Genomic DNA, 27,827 nt, shown 5'->3' on the forward strand with positions numbered 1-27,827 from the left:
AGAATCAAAGTTAAAGCTTCCAGGAATTTAGTGTCTTGGAAGTCTTGAAGTGATGTGTCTGATCATCTTGTCACGAAGAATGAAATGTGAGGCCGTGAAACATAGCGATGTGCAGTTAATGTCTGAGAAGATTTTCACAGGTGTGAGCGTCACATCTGTAGAGCTATATATAACATAGTGTTGAAGTTCAATATATAAAAGGAAGAAATGCAGCGAATTCACTTTACAATATATCTTCTGAAAGTTTTATTTACCTTTGCTAGAGTCCTTTTCTTTAGTAATGAATGCTGTGAACAGCTGTGAATTAGATGCTTTTAAGAAGAAACATACAGCGCACAAGTGCACAATCAAAGCTGCAATAGATAAGTTCAGATCTGTCTAGTGCTCTTGGCTTATTGGTCCCTCAGGGACTTCCTGGAAAGTACCACAGGAAAGATATTTTTAGTCTGTAGGCAGTTGAAGTGCTATAGTGAGATCACTTATTAATCTTTAAACAGCACTGCCTGCTATTGTATGTGTGTTTTAGAGTCCAATTTATCTTACTTTTGCTAGGATGGTATAAGGTCACATTCATAAATATGATCAAAGAACACCGTAGCCAAAGGTAAATAAAAGCTCCCAGAAATATTAAATATTTGTTCAATCATGTTGCTATAAATTAAACTGATATCTACTATTAAGCAGGTAAAGTTCTGTGTCTGTGATGTGAATAAACATGTGTGCAGTTGTTATAGAATCATATAACATAGTCGTGTGTGATTTGAAGACCATTTTCTTCAGAAGCCATGAATTTGAATGTGGATAAGAAAAAAATTGCTCTAATGTTTTGGAGTGGAGTTTGGACACCTAATCATGGCAATAACAATTCCCTGTCCTCTGTATATCCTTAAAATTTATTATTAATCACTCATCTGAATGTGTGTTTGGTATTAGGTAAGAAATGCTGATGTGAGTGATTATAAGACACCAAATCTGAAAAGCACCTTAGTATATATAGAACACCTTACTAAACATCTCTTTTCAAATTTAGAGATTAAGGTATTAGTTATATGTACAGAAAATAGATAAAACAGTATTTAACTTCAATAAGAGGGAGAATGATGTGCTAGCCTTTGTATCAAACACCATAACTGTACCACAGGGAACCACCTCAGATGAAGCAAAGGTGCCAATATGTGAAACTAATAGTTTTGTGTCAACCATATCTCCTAACATCACTTGTCCTTATAAACTATGTTTATACTTTTCCCAGTATAAAGTGGATTTACAGGTAATTTTTTTCTCTGTATTTGAAAAAGATATACACTTCTGATTTCACAACAATAATTATCTTTACATGTGGCAGTAGAAGTTTGATGGATAAACATCAAGCTACTGCTGTCCATTTCATGCCCTTCTGTGTTCATTCTTGGTGTGTCTAGCACAGAAAGATGCTGGCAGTCATATTGAGGCTCAAGGTACCCTGTGAAACAATTGGGCGTGTCCAAATATGCACAATAGCAGACATAAAGACACAGGTAGATGTTCGACCTTTAAATTTTTCTAAATATACTCATCTTTTGGACATAAGTTGCTGTCTGTAACTGCTGATCAGCTTTTAGCAATATTTGGCTGTCAAGAGTAATGAATGAAGTTTGTAATAATATTGTTGTATCAGTAACTTTGTGAGCTAAAGATGCAGCTATTGTATCCATTAGGAGAACTTCACACGGATGCCTGTGCTTTGTGTACTTCCATTTAAAAAAAAGCAACCAAAATTAAGTTATTATTATGAAAAAAAATTTTGTTAAATTTAAATCATTTGGCACTTATATATATATTTTAATTTATTTCATAGAATATATTTTGGTCATATTTTTCCTTTCCAACTCTTTCTCAAATCCTCCCCACCTCCCATCCTTACCACCATCTTCATGTTCTCTTTTTTCCTAACTATTCTTCCCTGCTCCCTCCTTCTTTCTTTCCCTCCTTCCCTTTCCCTCTCACATTCTCTCTGTCTCTTACCATGTACCTTGAAAATAGCAACAACAAAGCACAAAGAATTGTTTTGAGAAATAGTTTTCAGATAAATGTCCTGGATTTTAGTAGCCCTGTCAATTATATATAGTTATTAATTCTTATGTTATTTGCCAGTTAAATAAGGCTATACTTTCTACTAATGATAAATCACATATTGTATTTTATCAGATAACATGTTTGTAAAAAAATACCTTCATATATTGTTTTATTAGTTTATAGCCATTTTATCCTCATGGTATAAACTTTATCCACCCTGGAGAGTACTGTTTAATCTCCCAAGGAAGTTCTTTAGCAGAAAGTCCATTTATTGCCTCATGGAGACATTGTGCCATATGTTACTTTCTGCAGCGTGATGATGGGATGCACCTTCATGTTGAAGTCTGGACTTCTTCCAGCAAGGAAAGTGGTTCAATCCTTCAGGCGAACTGTGAAATCATTCACTCTCACAGCATCTTACCCAGTGGAAAATGAGCATTCTTCACGGACAGGAGTTTTGAGGAGTCTTGGGGACAGGAATGTGTTGGGAAGATTCAGTGCCAACTTCAGCAGCAGGTTCATTACCAGCTCTAGAATATTCTTATAGCTCTTCTCCTGTTTAGTTTTGTTTTGTTCCTGATGGGGGCAATAAACTTTCTAGTTGAATACATCAAAGCAATTTATAAATTACATCCTCTTATCTTCATTTTGACATACATTTGTCAGTTTTAGGAAACATTCATTGAAGAGTTGGTGCTGTCCTTGGCAACATCTTTTTAATTACACAGAAATCAGTGACAGTGACTTGCTTGTCATCACTATGATTCTCACTGTTGAGTTTATAAGTATGGCAAGTGCATGACTGTGAGAAATATTAGCTGCATCTTACAAAAGGTATACATAATGTAACACACAATATGTTATTTGTGTGCTGTCATTTGTAACGCTAGTAAATGTACAACTGTTTAGTGTGTATGTTTGTAGGTAAGTGTGTGGTCATGTTTTGGGATTTGCATGTTCATATGGAGACCAGAAGAGAGCTTCAATGTTGTTCCTCGGGTGCTGTCCACCCTGTATTGTGGCACCAGGACATTAATGGCCTGGAGTTCACTAAATAGAATAGACTGGCTGGCAAGCTTTCCCCAGGGATCCTCCAGTTTTCTGCTTCAGTAACACTGGGAATCTAGACCCGAGTCATGCTTGACATTTAAGGTGGGGGCTAGCTCTCTGAGTCACATCCTTGTGTGTAGGTGGTAAGTACTTTACAAGGAAGGCTTACTAGTAAACACTAGTAAGAAACTGGTGATGTTGGAGAAAGAAAAGAAAGATTCACTCTCACCATAATGCCTTTCAGATATCTGTCCCAGAGTCAAGTAGGGGACAGGACACACTGCAGCCCCATGAGCAGCCTAAAGCTATCCTGGATTGCTGATGGAGTGTTATTGATGCTCTTTGTGTTTTATTTTTGCCTTTGTTGTGTGTGACAACTTGCTTTTATAGGTTTTGTGTTTATTTCTCTCAGATGGTTTAGCTAGAAAAGATTCAATTTACAGGGAAAACTTTTGCTCCTGTCCCCATTCACTCTTTACTGCAGCTTCCTGCTTCCTCCTGTTTTGATGCAGTTCTCCCCTGAGATGGAAGTAGAGAAAATACAAACCCTTCAGCCCTGCACAGAGAGGGTTCAGATTCTGACTACTCAATGTTAAACACATTATTTAAACACCTAATATCTCAAAATCTTTCATCTTTAAAATGGAGATTTAGCATATCACAAAATTGTGCCTTTAAATGTAGCAATTATGTAAAAATGATAAGCACTAACTAACTCATTTTATATATAATTATATATATATTATATATAACTCATTTCCAAATATAATTCCACCTGAATTTAGAGAGAGAACCATAATGTGAACTTGTCCTTAAGTCTGTATCATGGTAATGGTATATATGACAGCAAGAACATATATATGAATAATAAGATATCTTATCATTTATATTTTCTTTTTGTTTGAATAATTTTCAAAAATGTATTTTTAATTTTAATTTCATTTATTTATTTTACATTCGATGGTATTTTCTCCTCCCTCCTCTCCTCCCATCCATTCTCTCCACCTTCCCTCTGTCCCCCTCAATCTACTCCTCTGTTTCTGTTTAGAAAGGGGAAGGCCTCTTATGGGTATCAGCCAAGAATGGCACATCAAGTTACAGTAAGTCTAAGCACCCCACCCCCTTGTATTAACATTGAGCAAGGCAATCCAGTATGAGGAATAGGTTCCCAAGAGCCAGTCAAAGCATTAGTGACAGCCCCTATTCCCATTGTTAGGGATCCCTCAAGTAGACCATGCTTTACAACTGTCACATATATGTAGAGGGCCTAGGTAAGTTCTATGTAGGCTCCTTGGTTGTTAGTTCACGCTCTGTGAGTGACTATAAGCTAGGATAGTTTTTTCTGTTGGTTTTCTTGTAATATCCTTTATTCCTCTGGCTCCTACAATCTTTCCTCCCTCTGTTCAATAGGATTCCCCTAGTACAAGCTAACATTTGTCTGTGTGTCTCTGTATCTGCTTTCATTAGCTACTTCATGAAGACTCTCTGATGACAGCTGTGGTAGTCACCAATCTGATCACAGGAGAGGGCCAGTTCAGACAACCTATCCTCCACTACTGTTAGGAGTCTTGTCTGGGGGGAGGGGGAGATTAATGAGTTTCTTTCTCTCTCTCTCTCTCTCTCTCTCTCTCTCTCTCTCTCTCTCTCTTTACTTTTTCTCTTTGAGATTCATGAGTTTCCCTTGCATCAGATTTCTACCTGTCCCCCCAAAAGCTCCCTCATCAAGACATTTCTTTGAGTACTCTCTCTCTTCTTCTACTCCTAACCTGAGTCTTCATGTTCCTATTCCCTTTTCCGAGTTCACCCAGGAGATCTCTTCTATTTCTCTTTACCAGGAAGATCCATGTGTTTCCCCATCCACTTGGACTCTCTTTGTTACCTAGCCTCTCTGGGTCTGTGGATTGTAGCATGGTTATCCTTTCTCTTTACAGATAATATCCACATGTAAGTGAGTTCATACCATGTTTGTCTGGGTTACTCATTCAGGATGGTTTTTTATAGCTCCATCCATGTGTCGTAAAATTTCCTGACATCATTGCTTTTTACATCTGAGTAATATTCCATTGTGTAAATGTACCATTTTTTTTTTTTTTTACCGTTCCTTGGTAAAGGGACATTCCAGCTTCCAGCTATTACAAATAAAGCTGCTATGAACATAGTTAAGCAAGTTTCCTCACGGTATTAATGAACATTCTTTGGGTATATACCATGAGTAGTAAAGCTGCGTCTTAAAGTAGAATGATTCCCAATTTTCTGATTTCCTAAGTGGTTGTACTCATGGCAACAATGGAGCAGTGTTCTTCTTGCTACAGATCCTCTCCAGCATAAGCAGTCATTTGTGATTTTGATCTTACCCATCCAAACAGGTTTAAGATGAAATCCCAGGGCCATTTTGATTTGCATTTTCCTAATGGCTAAGGATGCTGAACCTTTCTTTAAATGTTTCTCTGCCACTTGAGATTCTTCTGTTAAGAATTTTCTCTTTAGGCCTTTATGCCATTTTATAAATGAATTATTTGTTTTTTATGTCTACTTTTTTCAGTTCTTATATATTTTTGAGGTCAGCACTCTGTCAAATGTGGGGTTGATGAAGTTCTTTTCCCATTCTGTAGGCTGCCATTCTGTCCAGTTGACAGTGTCCCTTGTCTTTCAAGAGCTTTTCAGTTACATGATTTCCCATTTTCTAATTGTCAACCTTAATGACTATGTTACTGGTGTTCTGTTCAAACAGTTGTCTCTTGTGCCAATGCATTTCAAGTCTATTTCCAGTTTCTCTTCTCTCAGGTTCAGTGTAACTGGATTTATATTGAGGTCTTTGATCAACTTAGACTTGAGGTTTGTGCAGGGTAGAAGAGTAGATATGGAATTGCTTTGAGCTTCTCTCTATTTAGTTTGATGTTATCTGTAGGCTACCTGCATATTGCTTTTATTATATTTAGGAATATTTTTTGTATTCTTAATCTCTCCAAAACTTTTATCATGAAGAGGTGTTGGATTTTGTCAAAGACTTTTTCAACATTTAATGAAATGATCATGTGGATTTTATGTTTCAGTTTATTCATATGGTGGATTACATTGACAGATTTTCATATGTTGAATCATCCCTCCATGATTGGAATAAAGCCTACTTGATCATGGTGGGTGATTTTTTTGGTATATTCTTGGATTCAGTTTGCCAGTGGTTTTTTTTTTTTTTTTTTTTTTTTAGTGTTTTTGCATCAATGTTCATGAGGGAAATTGGCCTTTAATTCTCTTTCTTTATTGAATCCTTATGTGGTTTGGGTATCAGAGTAACTGTCGCCTCATAAAAAGAATTTGGCAATGCTTCTCCTGTTTCTATTTTGTGGAAAATTTTGAGGAGTACAGGTATTAACTCTTCTTTGAAAGTCTGGTAGAATTATGTGGCCGGGCGATGGTGGCGCACGCCTTTAATCCCAGCACTCGGGAGGCAGAGGCAGGCGAATCTCTGTGAGTTCGAGACCAGCCGGTCTACAGAGCTAGTTCCAGGACAGGCTCCAAAGCCTCAGAGAAACCCTGTCTTGAAAAACCAAAAAAAAAAAAAGAAAAAAAAAAAAAGAAAAAAATCATCTGACTCTGGGTTACTTTTTTTTTTTTAATTTTTCGAGACAGGGTTTCTCTGTAGCTTTTGGTTCCTGTCCTAGTCCTGTCCTAGAACTAGGTCTTGTAGACCAGGCTGGCCTCGAACTCACAGAGATCCGCCTGCCTCTGCCTCCTGAGTGCTGGAATTAAAGGCGTGCGCCACCACCGCCCGGCCCTCTGGGTTACTTTTATTTTATTTCATTTTTTTTTATTTTTATTTTTTATTATTTTTTTAAATACATGTTTGTTTATTTTCTCAACAGACAAACAAACAAATAAATGTAAATAGTTTAAACACATTTCTTTTTTATTTGTTTATTTTTGATTAAAACACTTTTAATGGTTGCTTCTATTCCCTTAGGGGCTATAAATCTATTTAAATTTTTAACTGATCTATATTTAATTTTGGTGTGTGGTATCCTTTTTTTTTTTTTTTAAAGATTTTCCATTAGAGGGGTAGAGCATTTTAAAGTATGACCTAAGGATTTCCTGGATTTCCTCAGTGTCTGTAGTTATGTCTCCCTTTTCATTTCTGATGTTAATGTGGATATTCTCTCTCTGCTTTTTAGTTAGTTTGGATAAGGGTTTGTCTATTGTGTTGATTTTCTCAAAGAACCAACATTATTTTTCATTGATTCTTTGTATTGCTCTCTTGTTTCTATTTTGTTCATTTTAGTCATCAGTTTGATTATTTCCTGCCATCTATTCTTCTTCGGTGTGTTTGCTTCTTTGTGTTCTAGAGCTTTCAAATGTGCTGTTAAGCTGCTAGTATGAGATCTCTCCAAATTCTTTATGCACTTAATGTTATGAAATTTACCCTTAGTACTCTTTCATCAAATCCCATAAGATTGGTTATGTTGTGCAATCATTTTCCTTGATTTCTAAGACTTTTTCTTCTTTATTTCTTCCTTGACCCAGTGGTACTTCAGTTGAGACTTATTCAGTTTCATGAGTTTATAGGCCTTCTGTAGTTTGTACTATTGAACATGAACTCTAATTTACAGTGATCTGATACGGTACAGGGGATTATTCCAATTTTTTGTATCTGTTAAGACTTGCTTTGGGTTGAGTATGTGGTCAGTTTTAAAGAAAGTTTTGTGGGGTTCTGAGAAAAATGTATATTTTTTTAGTGTTTGGGTAAAACATTCTATAGAAATCTGTTAGATTCATTCAACTTATAAATCTGTTATTTTTGCTATTTCTCTGTTTATTTTCTAACTGGACAACCTGTCCATTGTCAAGAGTAAGGTGTTGAAGTCTTGCACTATTAATGTGTGGGGTTCCATATGTGATTTAAGCTTTTGTAATGTTTCATTCATAAATGTGGGTGCCCTCATATTTGGGGAATAGTTGTTAAGAATTGAGATATTATCTTGGTGGCATTTTCATTTGAGGAGTAGGAAATTTCCTTCTCCATCTCCTTTGAATAATTTTGGTTTGAAGTCAATTTTTTTTGGTTTTAGGATAGCTACACCAACTTGCTTCTTAAGTCCATTTGATTGCAAACCTATTACTTCTTCTCCCAACCCATTACTCCAAAGTAATGCCTGTCTTTGATGTTGAGGTGGGGTTTTTGGATGCAGCAGAAGGATGGATCCTGTTTTCGAATCAATTCTATTAGTCTGTGTCTTTTTTTATTGGCGAATTGAGTCTATTGATATTGAAATATTAATGATCAGTGATTGCTAGTACCTTTTTTTTACATTTTCAGGTCTTGAACACTTTTATTTCTTTCAGTACACTGTGTTTTCTTGATAGTCCTTAAGGAATTTATTGATTTTATCCATTTTGTTTGTCTTTTACTCAATTTTTTAAGGAACTTTTTTATTACCCCTTAAAGACCTCTATCATCTTCATACAGTTATTTTTAAGGTCATTCTATTGTGTTTCAGTTGTATTGGAATGTTTAGTTCTTGCTGTCATAGGATAGGTGGGTTCTGGTGGTGACATATTGCTCTTTATTTTATTGATTGTCTTCTTACACTGGCATTTAGGCATCTGGATTTGGGATGATTATAGGTCTAAGCATTGATTTCTGTTTTTGTTTTTGTTGGATGGGTGTTCTGTTTCTTGGTTTCTGTTTCCTCTCTTGTCTTCTGGCCTAAGTGGTCAAGGGTTCTGGTGACTGGTATGTCTTGTCCAGTAGGATGTCTCTGCTGGGTTTCTTTTGGTATCAAATCTTCTATATCTTAAATTATAGTTTAAAATTATTCCCCAAGTAGAACACAATACAAAGATTCTTATATTCAAATATTGGATGATCTGCTTACCCCAAAATAAAGTTTCAAACCACCAAAGATTTCATTTTCTATGGAAAACATTGATTAGCAAATAATAATATGTGTATCTGCTGGTGTTTTGAGGGCCTTGGAACCCTTAATCAGTTTTGGCCACCAGGAAAATTGAAATCTTCTTACATCTCTATATCTGACTTGGGCACAATAAAAGCGTGATTCTTCTTCTAGGGTACCTAGGACCAGCCTGGTCTCCAGTAGATCTGCTGGGGTTGTACTTGGACTGTACCTAGACCCATGAAATTTGTTTTTCCAACTGGACTGGCATGGACTACATTTGGACATGTGGAGTCCAATGTATTTCTGGGTAAGGGCTGGTAGAGGGGAGGATGATGAGGTGGGAGGGGTTGGGAATCAATGTAGGTCTTTGGGAAACAGAGTCCAGGAAATGGCAGCAGGTCAGTTGGCAGGCTAGTCACTCACCTACTCCTCTACTGGTGAGGGCAGCAGCAGAACAGTGGGATTCCTCTGAAGTTGCTACAGACCCCAGTGGTGGTACTGCTGCTGAGATGGAACAGGGCAGGTCACAGGACAGGAGGGTCACTCACAGGTTGGGACAACTATGGTCTGTTCCTCAATTCACATAAATCAGTTGGGGTTAGGAGCAGAGCTCAGCACCATTAGGGCCAGGGATGAAATGGGATGGCATGGGCCTGGAGAAGGGTCATGGAGGGCAAAATTCAGAGATAAGTGCAGTTCTGCAGACAGGTGGGTTACTCACTGGTTCTGGTCAGTGTGGTCTTCTAAATAGTTATGTACACTGCTCTTATTTAACAAGTCTGATGGTCTTTTTCAATTGATATTTTGAAAATCTTTTTCTTTTGTGACTATTTTGATATTGTATATTTTTCCAAGTTGGATGTTGCTTCAATTTACTAAATGCCCCTTCCCTTTCTCTTGCCTCAAGATAGCCTGTCATCTCCCTTTGGACTGCTGTTTAACTGATAGAGATTGACATATGCATATTTGTATCCTATTATATTGTTGTGAAACTTTTCATATTTTTTTCCACACATGAATACATATCTCAGTGTATTGCATAATTTATAATAGAATACTCATTTGTTTGTCTCCCCAATTTGATAGTGAATCTTAGCTAACTGTAATCATGCATATATACATATATGTCAAATATATAGTCAAATTCATACACACACACACACACACACAGAGGAGATCATTCTTGAATGCCTGTTTGTGCATTAGCGAAACTTGTGTATGAGGGAATTACTGCACTTTAGCAAACTCTCTACATTGCTGAAGACTTCCTGTCTCCTCTTTATAATTTCATCTAAAAAATGTAAACATCTTTGAATCTTTGCTTTAAGTATTTTAATCTCTTTATCTCTCATATCCTTAGATAAACCTATCTATTTCCAAAGCTTCAGATGCTTAGCGCTTGTAGGCAAATCCCTAATCTATTTATCTTTCTTTATCTCTGTGGGTCCACAAATATTTTCTTGTTGTCAAACACTTAGTTTCCTCAGTCCAAACTCACTTCCCTTTTTAGTCTTACAACTAAAACTCACCCACTTTTTGTGCTGTATGGTCTTGGAGCCATACTGTTTATACATTTGCTAATAAAGTCTAGTTAATCTTTATTTATTTTGTCTTTTAACATTTAGGTAATACTAGTATTCCAAAGCCTAAAATATGTTTTCTAATCTTCCCTCAATGCTCATAATTTGTAATAATTGTAGGGGTTATTGGTTTTTCTATGTTCCCCATTATTTCACACATTGTTTAATCCCATAACAATGTTGCAAGGTTGCTATTTTATTTTCCCACAGAAAAGTTATATTCATTTCAATAGGTTATACTTGTAACTTTCTGCTAATGGGGATTTCTCTCTTCACTTCTTTCCTTCATCCCTCTCCATAAACAGTCACTGTGTGCCACTGGAAGTGCATCATCTACCTGATAATAAACTTTTAGGAAATGCTATGTGTTGATGTCACTGAAATTAATGCAGATTTCCTATCTTTGTGTTTAAGATCCAACTTAAAATTGTCTAAATTATATAAAAGCTTATCTGATAGCAGGGTTTCCCTTTATTCTGTAATGCTTCACATCTAGATTAAACACATGACCCAAAACATTAACAAGAAATTTACCTATGCGAAGAACAATAGAAAACAAATAATAGCAACAGATCCCTTCTTCAGATCTGTCAGTAAACTTCTGAGATGCCTGTCTAATACACCTTGTCCTAAAGATGAGTCCACCAAGTAGACTTCTCTTAGCTCAGTATTTGCCAGGGACCAACCTCAGCAAAAAAGTGGTTCTCACATCTGGGATGTCTGGGAGGCAAAATGAATACACTAACACAGGCTTCTGATGCAAGGTCACAGGCTATCAGCTGCAGGGCAAGTTCTTCTTCTTCTACTTCTTTCTTCTTTATTAGATATGGGAATTTATTTTATTATTTATTTATTTTATTAGTTAACTTTGAATTTATTTTATTGATAATATCAGGAAAAAACACACAAAACTTTGAAACCAGCAGGTTATTCTCAACACCCAAGGTAAGTTTATAATAGAATTTTACAAGTCACATTGATCTGTGTCTGAAATAGTAGGATATCTTAAAATTAGGGTTTAAAGAACAGTGCTATTGTTGAGCTGAACTCAACATCTTCCCTTTATCTTGGGTTCTGAAGATTTTGATTCTACAAACCTACCCTTTCTGATGAATCTTTAGTTCATCATGGTATGTTCACAGTCTATGCATCAATTAATCGTGCAGAATAAAGCTGGTCTGATTAGCTGTCCAAGAAGATGACTATCTAGGCAGGCCTACTGTTCCCAGAGTAGTCCTAAAAAAAGACATTGAAGATGGTGGAAAATTCCTCTTCTGATTTAAGCAATCTTTCCTAGATTTAAGTATTTCAAGTTCTATTTAATACCTTCTTCATACACTTCAGTCAAGCAACCGTGAATTGGGCTCATGAATTTTATTTCTATTTGTTATTCTTTTGCAAAGTAATCAATTCCTACCTTTAATAGCAAACCTTTCTTTAATTACAGCCTTGAATCTGAGAAGATAATGACAGATATTTCATGTAACTGGTGAAAAAATAGGGCTTCTGTAATTACTTGATTAAATTAAGGCTGATCGCTTGAATTTTAATTCCTATTATTCAATATTCATGTCATAACTAATATGAAAGTGGATGATATTTTCTCAAACAAGAAAATGGTGAGAAGTAATAGTACAAACATAAACAGAGAGAGGAGAGAAATGCTAACATCTTCCCATAGTTTGCTTCCATCTTCAGATCAAAGTGGGCCCTGTAAAGCTCAGCCCAGAAAGGGGAGCTGTTCATATGAACAGCTCTGAAACAGAAGTGCTTGGTGAAGAGGAGGTACTTGGAGGGTACAGCAGATTGTGGAATAAAATAGAACATACTCATTACTGGAACTCATCAAAGAAGAAATTTAGATCAAATAAGTATGAAGAGTGTTTTTTTTTGTACTATAAGGTAAAAAGACAGAATGTTACACTAGTAAAAGCAAGTGACAATATCACTTCAGAAAAGAAGAGAAATAGGTTTTCTATGTTCTGTCATTAAAAGAACGTTAAAGGGAGTAAAAGAAAATAAGAAAATTATTTCAGAGAATAGTCCTTATTGAAACAGTTAAAAATAAAATAAGACAATAGTAATAAACAAGTAATAAAAATCAATGTGAAAATTGTCTGTTTTGACTAAAGATGTGAGCTAAATTTACTTATTGAAAATAGTAATGAAGATCAAATCAACCTTAAATTAATAAATATCATCAAAATAGGTAACAAAGCAAATCATTACAATATGACACTGAACAAATGATATAAAGCTATATGATAACTTATAAAGTTATATTCTATACTATAAACCTAAAGTTTATATGTTTATGGATTAAGTAGTAAGTTATAAGTGAAAAGATTAGAGATTCAGAGATGTTGCAAATAAATTTTTGTTATTTCATGTGTTTTTCTTAGAAAATCATTAAAATTGTAAAAAGAAGATTCCTCTCCATTTTAAAGGCTGCACACACTACATACACATACATACACTCACATGCATACACTGAAAATCTCATTGGTTTTGCCATTTCTTGAATGTTGTAGATGTAGCTATAAATGCTAGAGTATTTATAAATTCTAGAGTGCAGAGATCTCTTTGACATACTAAATTTATTTGTTTTCATGTATACATTTAAATAAGATTACTAGATATCATGGTTGCTTTTTTTGAGAAAATATACTGTTTTCTGTGATCACCAGGCTATTTTACATTCTTGCCAGTAAGGTGTGAGCAGATGCTTCAATTTTTTCTTCTTTTATCCTTTTCAACATTTTTATATTTTGAACAAAAACCATCATATCATCTACGGAGTACTATCATTTTCTGATTTTCATTTATACTTAACTGGTAATTACTGATGCTCAAAATGGTTGTGTGCCTGTCAATCTATTGAATATAGCCTCTTGAGAAATGTCAGTTCAAGTCCTTTGACAAGTTCAAAATAATTATTTTATCACAGTTGAATTGTTTGTTTCTTATTTATTTTAGACATTATATCCTCATAAAATACATAGTTTGCAGAAATCCATTTTAAGATTTGTCTATCACTTTAAAAATTTGCTCCACAGAAATTTTATAGCTTTATTACTGTGGGAAAATGCTCTTGTACACTGTAATGATATTAGTTTAATTAAATACTAACTAGCCAATAGCCAGGCAGGAGGGATAGGTAGAGTGACCAGTTTAGTAGAATTTTGGAAAGAGGAAAGGCAAAGAGTCAGTCACCAGCTAGATACAGAGGAAACAAGATAAGAATGCTTTACTGAGGAAAGATATCAAGTCATGTGGATAAACATATATAAGAATTGTGTGTTAATTTAAGTTGTAAGAGCTAGTTAGTAATAAGCTTGATAGGAGAAGTATTTTATAATTAATATAAGCCTCTGTATGTTTATTTGGGGCTTAATAGCTGCAGGGCCAGGAAGGACAGAAACTTTTTTGTCTGTACTTGATGTTGTTTTGTTTATCTGTTTTTGCTTTATTACCTGTGCTTTAATCTCATATCTAAAAATGATATTATTTTCAGACAAATGTGAAAAATTTCCATTATGTTTTCTCCTAAAGATTTATAGTTTCATGAATTGTACTTTATATTTTAACCTTTTATTGGTTTATTTATGATACAAGACATAAGTCAGGGATCAGATTCTCTACATGTGCGTATCCTATTTCTCCAACATCATTGAATGGAGATACTATATTTTTCTAGCATACATTATTGACAATTTTGATAAAAATTTATCAGTAATAAATATGCTAATTTCTAGTTTTTCTATTCTCTTAGTTCAAGTGTCTGCCTTTTTAGCCACGACCATATTTGGTAATTTTCTAAAGGAGGGAAGAATAGTGTGAATACCATGTTAAGTAAAGAAATCCAGGCAAAAAGGTAAATACATGATCATTATTGTCTTTACAATGAACCAAGTTGAAGTCAGGCATAGCAAGTAATAATGAAATTCAGGGTAGAGAGGGTGAAACTGGAAAGCTGTAGATAAGCATTTGTAAGTTTCATATACTCAAGAAGAAAAGATTTTGTGGTTCACTGCATAGCACATTCACTAGAGTTAACAATGAAATACTATAAATTAATATAAACTGAATTTCAAATCATATATGCTATAAATCAGGTGATGAATATTAATTAAGAACAGTATATATTTTTGAAAACACCATATTGTAACACACGATGTATTCATGATATATTTTTAATAAAATATTAATAATGTATTTTATAAATGAGAAACATTCACTTTTTTGGCCTTTGAGATGGCATCAACTGAATTATTGAGAAAAGAAACAACAACAATTGATATACTAATATAAATATTATTATAAACAAAAACCTTGAAAACAGGATAAGAAAGAAAAGTATATTTATATCACAATGTGTTGATAAAGTATTTATATACTTTAAATAATGATTGAGATTATTTTAGCAGAAAAGTAATAAAAAAGATAAGTAGGTGTCTCTCAAAATTACTCAAAAATACACTCAGAAAGTTTGAAAACATATTTAATGAAAGGATACTAAGATTTTATAGTTTTTCCCTCTTCTAACTTATGAATCCTTAGGAAGTCACAATGTGCGTAAGGATGTGAGGCATGTTCTCTTGGATGTGTGTAGTGACACTTAGTTTTGACATTTTGAAAGCAATATTTAATAACATATTATATTAATATGAGTATTAATGTTTTATCTACAAAGTGAATTCTTGGAAAAATTCTGAATGGAACTGCATGCCAAAGAGAATCATTTTAATGTTGTTCTAGTGATGATGTGTTATAAAATACCTCTCTCCAAAACAAAAGTTACTGACTGAAAGTTTTGAGCTTGTCTTGAGATCAGATTATATCAACTTATTAAATTAGTGAGAGATTGTTTGGTTATCTTTTCTATTTTCTGTGGATTTCATATCAAATTTTCTTCTTATAATTTTCTATTAACTGTCCTACATTAATTATAACATGATGGCAATATTTTTGTTCAATTGAAAGAAGAATATCTGAGTAGGTTTTGGCTGCTGTAGGAAAGTGCTGTAAACTGAGTATCGTACAGAATCATGAACTATATTTACGAAGTTATGAATGGTTAAAGTCCAGGGCAACTGTATATTACATATATTGTAAAGGCCTGCTTCCTTCCCATTGTGCTTTCGAATGCTAGAAGGGACAAGGGGTCACTCTTGGGCTTTTATTAATCATGTCATTATCTCATTCACAGGAGAGTAGATACATATGTGCATGTTGACACATATATGTATATATACATGCATATTTGTACACCTATTTCAATTTTAAAAAGATTGTATTGGATTAAAACAATGAACCAATGCCATTTCACAAATGTCAATGCCTAAATAATGAAAATAAACATTGTAATCTCTGTCATTAAGTCTTAATGAAAGTATTCATATTGCAGAATTGATCTTGTAAATGTCTTGAGTGATTGATTACTTGGTGTAATTTGTGGATCCTTTTTCAGAGATAAAAAGCAGTCGATGAATTAATATTGTGTATATGTTGCACAAATGTAGTGTGTTTATATATAGATGCATCCCGACATGGTGATCACTTCTGTGACATGCTGTTTACAAGGGAAACATGGCCATGAACCTTGAACTTCCTATTCCACTGGACTTTTGGGTTGGTTCTGTGGGCCGTCTGTTTCTATTACCTCAGTCTCTTATTTTCTTTTGCTAATTCTCCATCTTGCTAATCCTAAAATGGGCTCCTTAGCATAGATCTAATTGGTGTTTGCTTTCCCACATGTTCTAGGAAACATTAAGTCAGCACCTCCAACTCATCCTCCCCCTTTCACATTTATCCTACCATTTCAGAGACTAATGTTGATGGTAGCATTAGCATTTCTTTTTGTCAATGTACTTCCTCTCTTACGTAGAGTAGTTCTTCACAGAGCACATAGCTCACCTTCATTTGTATGCTGCATTATTCATGACAGCAGCAACAGAGTTGTTGCTGTAGTCTTTTCATGATTTTATTTTGTCATTTCAATGGTGTTCAATTCATGCCTCCAATTATTACTGTACTTTGTATTCTTTTGGTGTTTGTATTTTCAGATTTTATGTATTCTGGATAATTCTCTGCCAATAATTAGCTGGCAGAGTTTCTCCTGTTTAACTGTCTTTCTACTCTTTTGTTTCTTATGTGATGCAGAAACCTTTAATTTAAAATTTAAGGTTACGAATGTGATGGCAAGTGTTTTGTAAAATTCTCAGTGTCATTTCCTGAGCAACTCAAGTCAGTTATCTTTTTGGAGTCCATGACATAAGTACATCAGGTGCACTCAAGCCAGTCCCTTCTTTACTGAATATGTGTCCAGTTCACAGGCCGTGAAGATCAAGTCACTGTTGCTGAAGATGCCACACACATTATATAGACAACTCATAGGACTTTAGCTGCTTCTGATCTGAAACCCTCCTCCTGGTGAATATACTGTAATAGTACAAGAAGGTGATAAGCAATCTCTAAAGGTGGGAACTAATCAATTGTCCTACCCAGCTGTGTTGCTGATGAACCACAACAATGAGCATTGTGGCAAGATGTTCCTAAAGTGTAAAAGTAACACGTTTGTCCTGATGAGAACCACGGCTGTCTAATTGATGGCAAGGGCCACTTAATAGGAGAGACATACTGTTTGGTACTGTAAACTTAGACAATTACAAATAACAAGTAAGATCACAGATCTTAGAGGAGACTCTACTTCCCTAAAGTGGTATAATTCCTAACAGCATTCAAAATACTTTTTCTTATACCCACAGAGCAATGTAAATGTCTTCCTTCATCAAAGTAGCTTCTTTTCGTGACAGAGACCATTACAGAAAGAAAGAACTGCAGAGAACTGACCATTAGGTGCCCAATCCCAATTGATACATCTACAACACAACCCCTATATCTATGGGTCTGGAAATACTGGGGGGAAAAGTGAATGATAATAAAAGACAGAGGATTAGAAAGTCTTCTGTGAGACAGTGTGGTTTTACTAATTATGGCAGGGAAGTGTAAGTGGAGACTTCTTTTATGTTCCCCAGCCACTGTGACCTGAATAATCACACAGAAACTATGTTAATTACAAGACTGTTTGGTCAATAGCTTAAGCATATTCCAAGCTAGCACTAATATCTTATATTAACCCATTTCTATCATTTTATATATTACCAGGAGGCTTGTGGTTTGTTACCTTGTGCTTCTTGGGTGTATGCAAGGCATCTGCCTCCTTTGGCAGCTACATGGCATTTCTCTGACTCTGCATACTCTCTCTCTATATTTCTTCAAGCCTGGCTATATTCTGACCTGCCATAGATCAAAGCAAGTTCTTTATTAACCAATGGTAATAAAACATATTCACAGCATACAGTGGGGAGTCCCACATCAGTTTTACATGATTATCTAAAAAAGATTTGGTCAAGTCCAACACCAGTTGACATAAAAATGTACATGGAGATATTTCACAGGACTGCATTCCTAGGTAAAGAACTACAAGCAAGTAACAGTCACTGAGAGGGGGAGAATTTGACTTCGCCAGAGATGAGCCCCCTGATTTAATTATCCAGTATCAAGTGGCCAGACCTAGAAACATATACAGCAGTTTGTGTTTATATGGTTTATATGTAACAATGGTTAAAGAAGAGGAGCTTGTGAAGTTGGGAGGGAACTGGGAGACAGCGTTAACATGGAAGTAGTAAGAGGGAGAAAAGGGATAAGAGAAATGACATAATTATATTTTAATTATATAAAAATGAAAAATGCTTGTATAAGAATGGTGTGCTTCAGTAGCTGATTCTGTACTCACTGAACACTGAAACTCTGTTATACAATCCTACCACTTAAATCATCCATGTTCTACAATTCCATTCAATGTTTTTCTAGATTTTCAGTGATGTTGCTATATGAGACAAGAAAACTTCAGGCAGAGGAAAACAAAAGTTTTATAAAATTAGAACAAATGTATCCAAAATCACCGGACATTGAGGTATTTAGCTGTAAGCAAGACTTAGTTGTCAGGACTAATGTTAGTGTTCCAATCCCATACACTATCTAAGCTGACGAACATTTGAACTTTGTTGATAGAACGCTGGTGCTGCGTCCCTGGCACCCGGCCGCCCGCATGGCTAGCTTATGCCCCGAAATAATTACACAGAAACTGTATTTTTTAAACACTGCCTGGCCCATTAGTTTCAGCCTCTTATTAGCTAGCTCTTACATATTGATCTAACCCATTTCTAATAATCTGTGTAGCCCATGAGGTGGCTTACCAGGGAAGATCTTAACCTGCATCTGTGTCTGGTGGGAGAATCATGGTGACTGCCTGACTCGGCTTTTCAGAACTTCTACTCTCAGTTGTTTTGATATGAGTGAAATGAATGAATGAATAAAATTTATGCCCTGGCAAAGCTGAAGCCTGCACTGGCAGTCCATACACAGAGGTTCTGTTGAACTTGTTCATATAGGGTTTCATGGTCTAAGTTGATGAGGATGATCAACCAGGTCTCTTCCTCCAGAGGGCACCAGATCTCATTACAGATGATTACTGGCCAAAGTGTGGTTGCTGGGAATTAAACTCAGGACCTTGGGAAGAGCAGGCAGTGCTCTTAACTTCTAAGCCATCTCTCCAGCTATAGTCTCAAATCGTTAAGGTAAAAGAAAATAAGGGAGAAACAGAAGCCATTCTGTATCCACAGCACTATGAATAAAGTCTTCAGATGACAGAACTTCTGCTGACCTTGACTTTGACCAGGCATTAATATTCAAGTTCTCCCTGTATGTCATTGGGGATGAAGATTAAATTTGACACGGAAAGGCTTCAATCAGAAGGCCATGGGCAATGAAAACATCAATAAGAACTACAGACACTTCGTTTTATACCTAATGTGCTTTTCTACAAGCATACTAAGCATGATTAGAATTAGTTTGAGATGAGAGAAGCTCCTAAAGCCAAAATTTCAACAGCTTCCCTCTTGGCTGGCAACAAGGAAAGGAAAAGGGTACACAAGAGAAGAGGTCCCAGGACGTTCTGTCTCAGACACAATTACACTTAGCGGAAGATGTGGACATTCTACGATGAGCTTGGGGGCATTGCACGCTGCTATACAATAGTGTGCTTTAACAGACGGTGGCAGTGGCCTCTATGTAAGGTTTCAATGATTCAATTAACTGAAATGGCCACCTAAAATGTGTAGTAAAGACCTTATTTGAAGAAAGGTTGAGATATCCTTCCCTTGGTGCTTTTATATTCTTCAGAGAGGTTTAATAAAAATAAAGTATGCCCTTATATAGAAATCTCAAAATAAAAATTAGACAGTTTTGCAAAAAGCAGACGTGAATATTTTAACCTTTTATCCTTTAAGCAAGCTGAAACTATGAGGTCTGATTGCTAGATATCACCACAATTTGTCCTTTCCGGGGAAGGAGACAGTCATTTGAGGCCAGGGTAGAAACACTGTCTTCCTGTTTTCATTGTCTATAACATAGTTTATAAGCATACACTATTGAAATACCTATACTTTCCTCAAAGTTTTGGATGAGAAGTCAGATTCTTTTCTATTTTTCAAAAATTAAATATTATTATATTTACTCATTTAGATATTTGGTTGGGGAGTTGTGACGTCACAGTGTAGATGTGTGTAAGTCAGAAGGTAGTTTGTACGAATGGGTTCTGTCCCTCCACCATGTGGGTCCCAAGGATTCCACTCAGGTCTTTAGGCCTAGTGGGATATACCTCGACCTGTTCAACCATTTTACCTATCCTAATTCAGGTTCTTGAAGAAACCAAGTCACTACAGTCCCCCCCCCCACCACACCCCATGAGCTCTCTGTACAAGCAAAATTTAAACAGAGACCTGTATGAGAAACTGCATAGCAAATTGTTTTGGTTACTAACTTTCCAGTCTGAAGTCAAAATAAGTCTTTATCACTCTATTTTCTCCCCAAATCTAGGTACCTCAATCTCCAAAACAGACATTTATTTATCTAGAAAGCCAGTGTAAACTGCTACAAACTCTCTTTAAAACAGTGAAGAAATAAGTCAACTATATTTATTTACTTGTATTTATTATTTCTTTTCCCTCACTGTTAAGCTACATGGGGGTGGGCTTCATATGTCATCATGTTGTTGAGCCACAGAGGACCTTAGTAGGGTGCATTTAAAAATTTAAAATTTGCTTCCAAAAATGTAATAAATGTCTTGGTTTTGAAGTTTAAAAGAATTTAATGAGAATTTAATCACAATGGGAACATTTCTGTTCCAGTCAAAATAAAATTGATATTTTTGTGTGTTGAATATTGTTCGTAGCTCTATGTACAATTATTCCCCAAATATCAAGGTCTTTGACTTATTTTCTTTAGTAAAAATGCCATTTGGCAACAAATGTTCTTTTGAACCCCATAGCTTTGAATTGGTGCTGCTGTGTTAAAATCCCTGATGCTTTCTGCAGCATTTGAATTGGGATGGAAAAAGAAAGCTATTATTAACCTGGCACTCTTTTTTTTTTTTCTCATTGGAATTCTGCCTGAGGTCTGATGGGCTTTATTTTAAGCCTGCTCTTATATGAGGAGTTTCCATGCAAGCCTTGAGATTTTTGAAAGCTAACTGTCATGGCGTGTGTGCATAAAATCCCGATTCTTTCCTACATCTGTTATCTGTTTGAAAAATCTGACCCGAAGGCACAAAGCCTTTGAATTACAGACCATATGGAACATCTGGAAAGTTCCCATTTCCATTTGTTGGGCCATAACTAAAGCCCCATCTCCTCCCTCGCTCGTTACTACTCCACCAGCTAATGATTAGTGCTGCATCAGGTCTGTTTCAATTCCCCTTTCTGGCTCAGTAGTTCTTCATGCTTTTTATCTCCTGCTGTCTTGAACTCGGCTTCACTTGCTCCCCTCCATCTCATTTCCTATAATGAGAAGCCACCCTCCACACATCATTCTGCTTCAATTAAGTATCTGGGAAAGTCAGACTCTCCCAGCACTTTACCTCTCTACTTAGATGACCGCTCATCATAGATACTACGTGACAAACAGCACCAGGATGTTCCTATTCACGAAGCTCATGCTGATATGGGGGACTATGAAAACGTTTTACCTGGAGTATATATTGCTTTCTGGCTAAGTCTATCCAGAGTTAACAGCTAAATCCTACATAGATTTTTTTTTCTCTCACAATTTGTGGTTCACAATGAGGATTGGTTACTTTTTTAATATTTCTGTACTAATCATAAATCTTAGCAGAAAGGCAAAGAAGTAGTATATTGCAGTAAGTAGCTTTTGAAAACCCCTTCCAAACTCCTGTGCCTCTCATAGTCCTCTCAAAAAAAAATTATAGACTCTGTAAGCTTGTGCCAAATCCCTTTTCTCTTCATGCCAGTTACATATGTAGCTTTCTTCTGTGATGGGGATCCAGATGGGGGCCCTATACATGAGACAAGCCCTCTGATATCCACAGCCACACAGTCCCACTTGGTATAAGCATTTTGTATAGACAGCAATATTTCAGAGATGAGCAACTCAATACCCCAAGGCAGGGAGTCTGAAGAAGTCATTGGAAGTTTTATATGTTAGTGAGACTTCTTTCACTGGAATTTGGTACACAAAAAACTTCTGTCTGAGTGGCACAAGTAGAAATCCCTTTGTATGTAACTGGGTACTAACTTTGTAACCCTCCCCCCACACCCAATCTCCTTGATATGAAGTTTAACTGCTGCCAAGTTATTTCTTCTCTCGTCCTTTGAATTATGGATCAAGTCACTAGACATGAGAAACAGGGATGAAATAAAGACTTCATAACTGCTAACCCTTATTCCTCACCCATTGCTTGACAGGCATTTTTATCTCTTCTGTGTAAATTTGAATACATATCTAGGGAGAAGTAATGAGGAGCTATAACCTCTTCCCAATCCATTAGGAAAGAATGGAAACAGAACCTCATAATACTATAGGTCCCAGTGAGTAGGATGGTTCTGAGCTGCCTGATAAGTCCTGCAAAAAGCACTGGAGAAACAGCAGCAGTTTAAGTGTGTATTTAGCTTTTAAAAGGATGTCTCTAAAGTATTAGCTGGCAAGAAAGCTGGGGATAGAGGTGCATGGTTCACTTTCCTAATGACATCCTGTACTAATTTCATACCTTTGTTGAAACTACAACAGTATTTTCATCTTTACTACTTGGTATGCATGGCAAATATTTAAACAAACTAAAACTGATATAGGCATCTTAAAAAAAAGTATTTTTGGCTTTTGTGAATCTATAGCTATCACCACCTTGACAAGTACCCACATATTTTAATGCAAGGTTGTTTATTTAAAATATATTTTAATCCTACCATAGATACCAGTTTGGAGAAGAGTAGAGAAATAGTAGGAGTAAAATGAATAGTCTTTGGAAGAAGGAGTGAATGATAAATAAGGCAGTGACTATTGTCGGAAAAGGGAGGAAGCAAAGACTACACAAGGAGTCTAGTGTTTTTAATACAAACAGAAAAGATAAGATAGTGGGCTAGAGAGATAAGTCAGCAGTTAAGAGTGCTTGCTCTTCAGGCAGGAGACCCAGAGTATGAGTCCCAGGATTCACCTAAAAAGCTCTGCATCCTTGCAAATGTGAGCCTGGAACCCCAACTCAGAGAGAGGCAGAGACAGATAGGTCACTGCAGCTTATTGGCTTCCTGTCCAGCTGGTTCACAAGGTTTCCTTTGGAAACCTTGCACCAAATGGAAGAATTATAGAGAAGGATATCAGATGTCCTCTTCTGATTCCCTACTTGTACATAGATGCACACATCTGCACACAGATGTTCACGTCCACATACACAGACATATACATACAGAGATGAACAAATAAGCAAAATTAAATTTTAAATTTTGATCATGTTTAAATTAGTTTTATCTTCACAGAAACCTTGGAAAGGAAAGCATAGAATTCTTTTATTATTTTACTGTAGAGCAGCACCTTTTTATTGTTGGTGAAGCACCCTGACATGTTATTTCCCAGAATCCATATTTTGCTTTGAATTCACTCCTGGTTTTCTGCCTGTACAGGATTCTTCCAGTAAATAAAATATATCCACCATTGGAATCCCCAGGATCATGCACTGCTAAATATTCTTTCAATAATCTCTATTTTATCCTTCTCTTCTAAGCCCTAACAACCGATATTTCTTAAATATCTCTATTGTTTTCCTTTAACAGAAAAATAACATTGATATAATCATTCAGTATTCACTCTTTTTCAGAAGGTTTTCTATCATCTTGGAAAATGCATTTAAGTTCTCTCAAGAATTTTCATGTCTTAATAGTTTATTTTTCTTTAGCAGTGAATACGGTTGCCATTGTCTCGATATATCGTACACAGTTTATATATTAGTTAATTTATTAAATTGACATTTTTGAATTTAACCTCAGATTGAGTTATTATTCTTGTGAATAAGCAAAGATTTACTCACTTTTTTCTATTCATATTATCATGGAAGGGAAATACAGTTTTCATTAGAAAGTATAAAGTTAGAATAGTTGGGGAAAGGACAAGTTTAAAAGTTGTATGATTTGTAAAACTTTTCATTAACGTCAGCTAGTGCCAGTGATTTTCCATAGTACCGGCTACTACTGATATATCACTGGGACATTCAGCAATATACTTAAAAACCTGTCACAAATATGTGATGTACACTGAACACAAAGGGTAGTATAAAGAAGCCACAAGATTACAAGTCATGTGTTTCCTGTTTCTTTTTATTGTAATGGTATTTTACACGTGAGCCCAGGCTAGCCTGGAGCTCACTGTGTAGCATAGGCTGGTCTCTAACTTGTAGTTATTCTCCTGTCTCAGACCTTTTAATGTTTGGATAACAGTGTGAGCCACTACATTCAACTTTGAAAGGGATTAGTTAGAACAGAAAGACAAAATTCCCATGCAGGAATGTGAGAATTAAATTAGAGCACTAATTAAGACCCTATTTTAAATGTTTGTTCTTAAACTTCCTGAGTTATGGTAACTCTTGCTCAGTGGCTAATGACGCGCCTCTCAATAAGGAAGTCTTATGTTCTGTGTCATTAATTTTTCATTCCTCTGCCTTAGAACATTACCTTTATGTTCTAATTAGCACTTTGCTTATTTTTAAAGTAGGAATAATAAATGTTCTCAAAAATGTATATGACAAGTGAGATAATATGCAGAGCTTATAACACTAGGACATACATGGAAAATATATGTTAGCAATCACGTGTAAATCCATGCTCTGTTAATACAACTCACTACAGTGGCAGATGTTAGAGGGTACTTCTGACTGTAGAGAGAGAAGACATCAACAATTGAGTTCGTTATCCTCTTTTTGTTTTGATTATTTCATTTATGTGACCCTTAAGACTCAAAAGAATAATAATAAGTTGCATGGAATACGAGGAAGTTGAATATTATATTATTTGTTTAATTGCTTTATGTAATCTAAAATTTAGTTTTTATGGAATAATGGATTTCATTTATGGAATATAAAAACATCATCATTTACTAGTAAAAAATTTACAAGCTTCTTTGCAGGGGATTCTAAAATTAAACATGTGTAGACTCAACAGCATCACCTGGCTAAAATGATTGCATGTTAATTGCTTATCCTGCTCAAAAACTTTAGAAGTTCCATAAATAATCCACTTAAAAAGTATTTCCTTTTATTTTTTTTTACTAAATTTTATAGGGAATTAGTGTTTGATAAGTTTTTTTTCTTTTGAAATGTGCTTTAAAATGGGAAGAAAAGTAATTATCTGTCAAATTTAACTGTAATTCCTTAGCTTTTCTTATTGATCCAATTAACTGCCAGCTCTTAAGCATGAAGCAAATTCAATACCATATGGCGACAATTGTAATTTACCCTAGCCATTTGTCGCAACGTAATATGCATCTATTGATTTGGGTTCTTAACAGTTGCAAACACTAACCGTTTTTGTCATTTAGGAGTTATAGCACCCCGGCCTGAGAGTTAAAGCTGAGGGAGGGATGCCTCATTTGGGTGAAAAGCTTTTTATGTCAACATAAAAAGCATCATGACTTACTTTTACTTAAGGCTATTGGAGTTACGACAGATTAGAGAAACAGCGTGAGCGTATACAGCACATCACGCTGGTCTGTGTTCCTCATTTATACTCATTCAGGAACGGAAAGTATTATCTGCCATTAGAAGTTATTTTAAGACTTTGAGTGTGTTATTAGTTTCAAATTTTCGATGATTACATCTTGGATATACAACAGGGAGAACATAATGATACTATTAAATGCATACTCTCTTTTCTAATATCTGTCACTTAATGAGAAGCAAAAGCTTTTAAATCATTGCACTTAGCCTGAAGTGTAAGGAAATGAAGATTTTGCTCTCTTCAAAAGAAGGAGTAATCAAAACCTCGTTAGGCAATTAACAGCTCTGGTGTGTGTTGCACTCCGTCCTCCACCACATAACATTCCTACATGTGTCTGAGTGGACTCATATGTGCTGTATCTGTTCCAATATTGTGGGTGTGGGAGACAAAATGAATGCAGTTAGTTATTAAAGCTCCATATCCTATGACTAAATCTTTAAAATTTGCCTGCTATTGGTTTTGAAGCTCTTCAAAGGCCTGGAAGGAAGATGCTTTAAACCAGGGTAAATCAGGGATGCAGGCTTGTTTGATTTGCATGGTAAATGTGGTAGAGGATCTTGAAAACATGGGATGTATGATGTCCAGAATATCTTTCTCTCCACTGATGAATGGAATAATAATTGCATGTCATACCTTTTGTATATGCTAAATACAATAAAAGAGTGAGGGTTAGTGTGCATTAATACAGATAAAATGTCACATCAAAATCAAATGAAGAGGCAACCACTCTTATTTCAGTGTTTCTACATCTAGGTTTTAAAAGCAATTCCATTATTTATTAAGAAAACTGAAATTAATGAGTGATTTGAGTTTTAAGATTAAAAATTTAAAAACTGATTTAAAATTGTTTAATTACTGTATACATGATTGATTTCAAGGTTGCATGAATGATTCTCAGTCTTTTCATATTTTTCCCATGATAGATAATAAAGGCATTAATCTTACATGCATATAGATATACAGATTGTTTTTCTGTATTATGCATTCCAGATTATTTTAATATGTATTATTGAGAATTCCATTCATAATTTTACTATCCATAAACTAAAATAAACATATTATTTACAATGGCACTTTGTAATTGTAAGGGGATTTCTACTCTTATAAAAGAATCAAAAGGAGATTTTAATTCAAACTTCAAGGTGTTTTGAGTGATGAAGAGAAAACTAATCTTTCTAATTTTGGTAAGGGCTTGTAGAAGTAGAAAAAGCCCAAAGAGATTTCAGATCATCTGTCTTTGGAAATGGAAATGATGCTGAGTTGCTTCTTCTTTTCTTCTTGCTTCCCTTCTGAGTACTTAGGCTTGTGAGTCAGATTTGCTAATGGAAGGCTGCTTAATTTAATAGTTGCAAAATATATCTGGGGAGAGCAATTTGGCTATTGTGAAAACTGAAATGGGATCTTACTTGTCAGGTTTCGAATGAAAATGATAAGAATAACTATCTAATCAAGCCCATTTTAAGAGATGTGGAAATAGGCTGAACTTCTCTACATCCCTGGCTCGTCAGGTTCTGCAAGTTTAATTCCCTTCAAGCTGTAGCAGAGACAGCCTGGCCACTTGTCCCTTTGTATACTGAAATTGAATTGGCTTTTGGCTTTGGGGTATGTCTTATTTCTATTTTGCTTTCCAATTAGACAGAACTATACCAACAGGATTTTCCTTATACCACTATTAAATTTCAGAACTGATATCTGAATTTTCCTTGTGACATTTCAAATTTATGTCAAATTATTTTCATTGTATTCTTTGATACCCAAATTTAGGGCTGACTCCCCCTAGTTACTCAAATTTCATTTGAGTTTTCTAAAAATATACCTTTAACTAGTCATTTAAGAAGTTAAATTTTTATTGCACTTATTAATTTTGGGAGAGTGTGCATCTGCTACTACAAGCATGTGCGATCAGAGGATAACTTGGGAGGGTAGGCTGTCTCTTTCTATCATGTGGCTTACAAGACTCAAACACAGGTCATGAGACTTGGCAACCAATGACTTAAGCCACTGAGCCATCTCTCTGACACTCTTCTCAACCTTTCAGTGAATGAAGAATCAGACAGTAAATTAAGAAAAGAGACTACACATGAAAATGTATGATGCTTATAAGCCACAGGTCAAAAAGGCTTCTTAAT

Source organism: Microtus oregoni, unplaced genomic scaffold, assembly GCF_018167655.1.
Source record: "Microtus oregoni isolate MIOR12 unplaced genomic scaffold, Mior012 000009F_ref0000495, whole genome shotgun sequence".
NCBI classification, from domain to species: Eukaryota; Metazoa; Chordata; class Mammalia; order Rodentia; family Cricetidae; genus Microtus; species Microtus oregoni.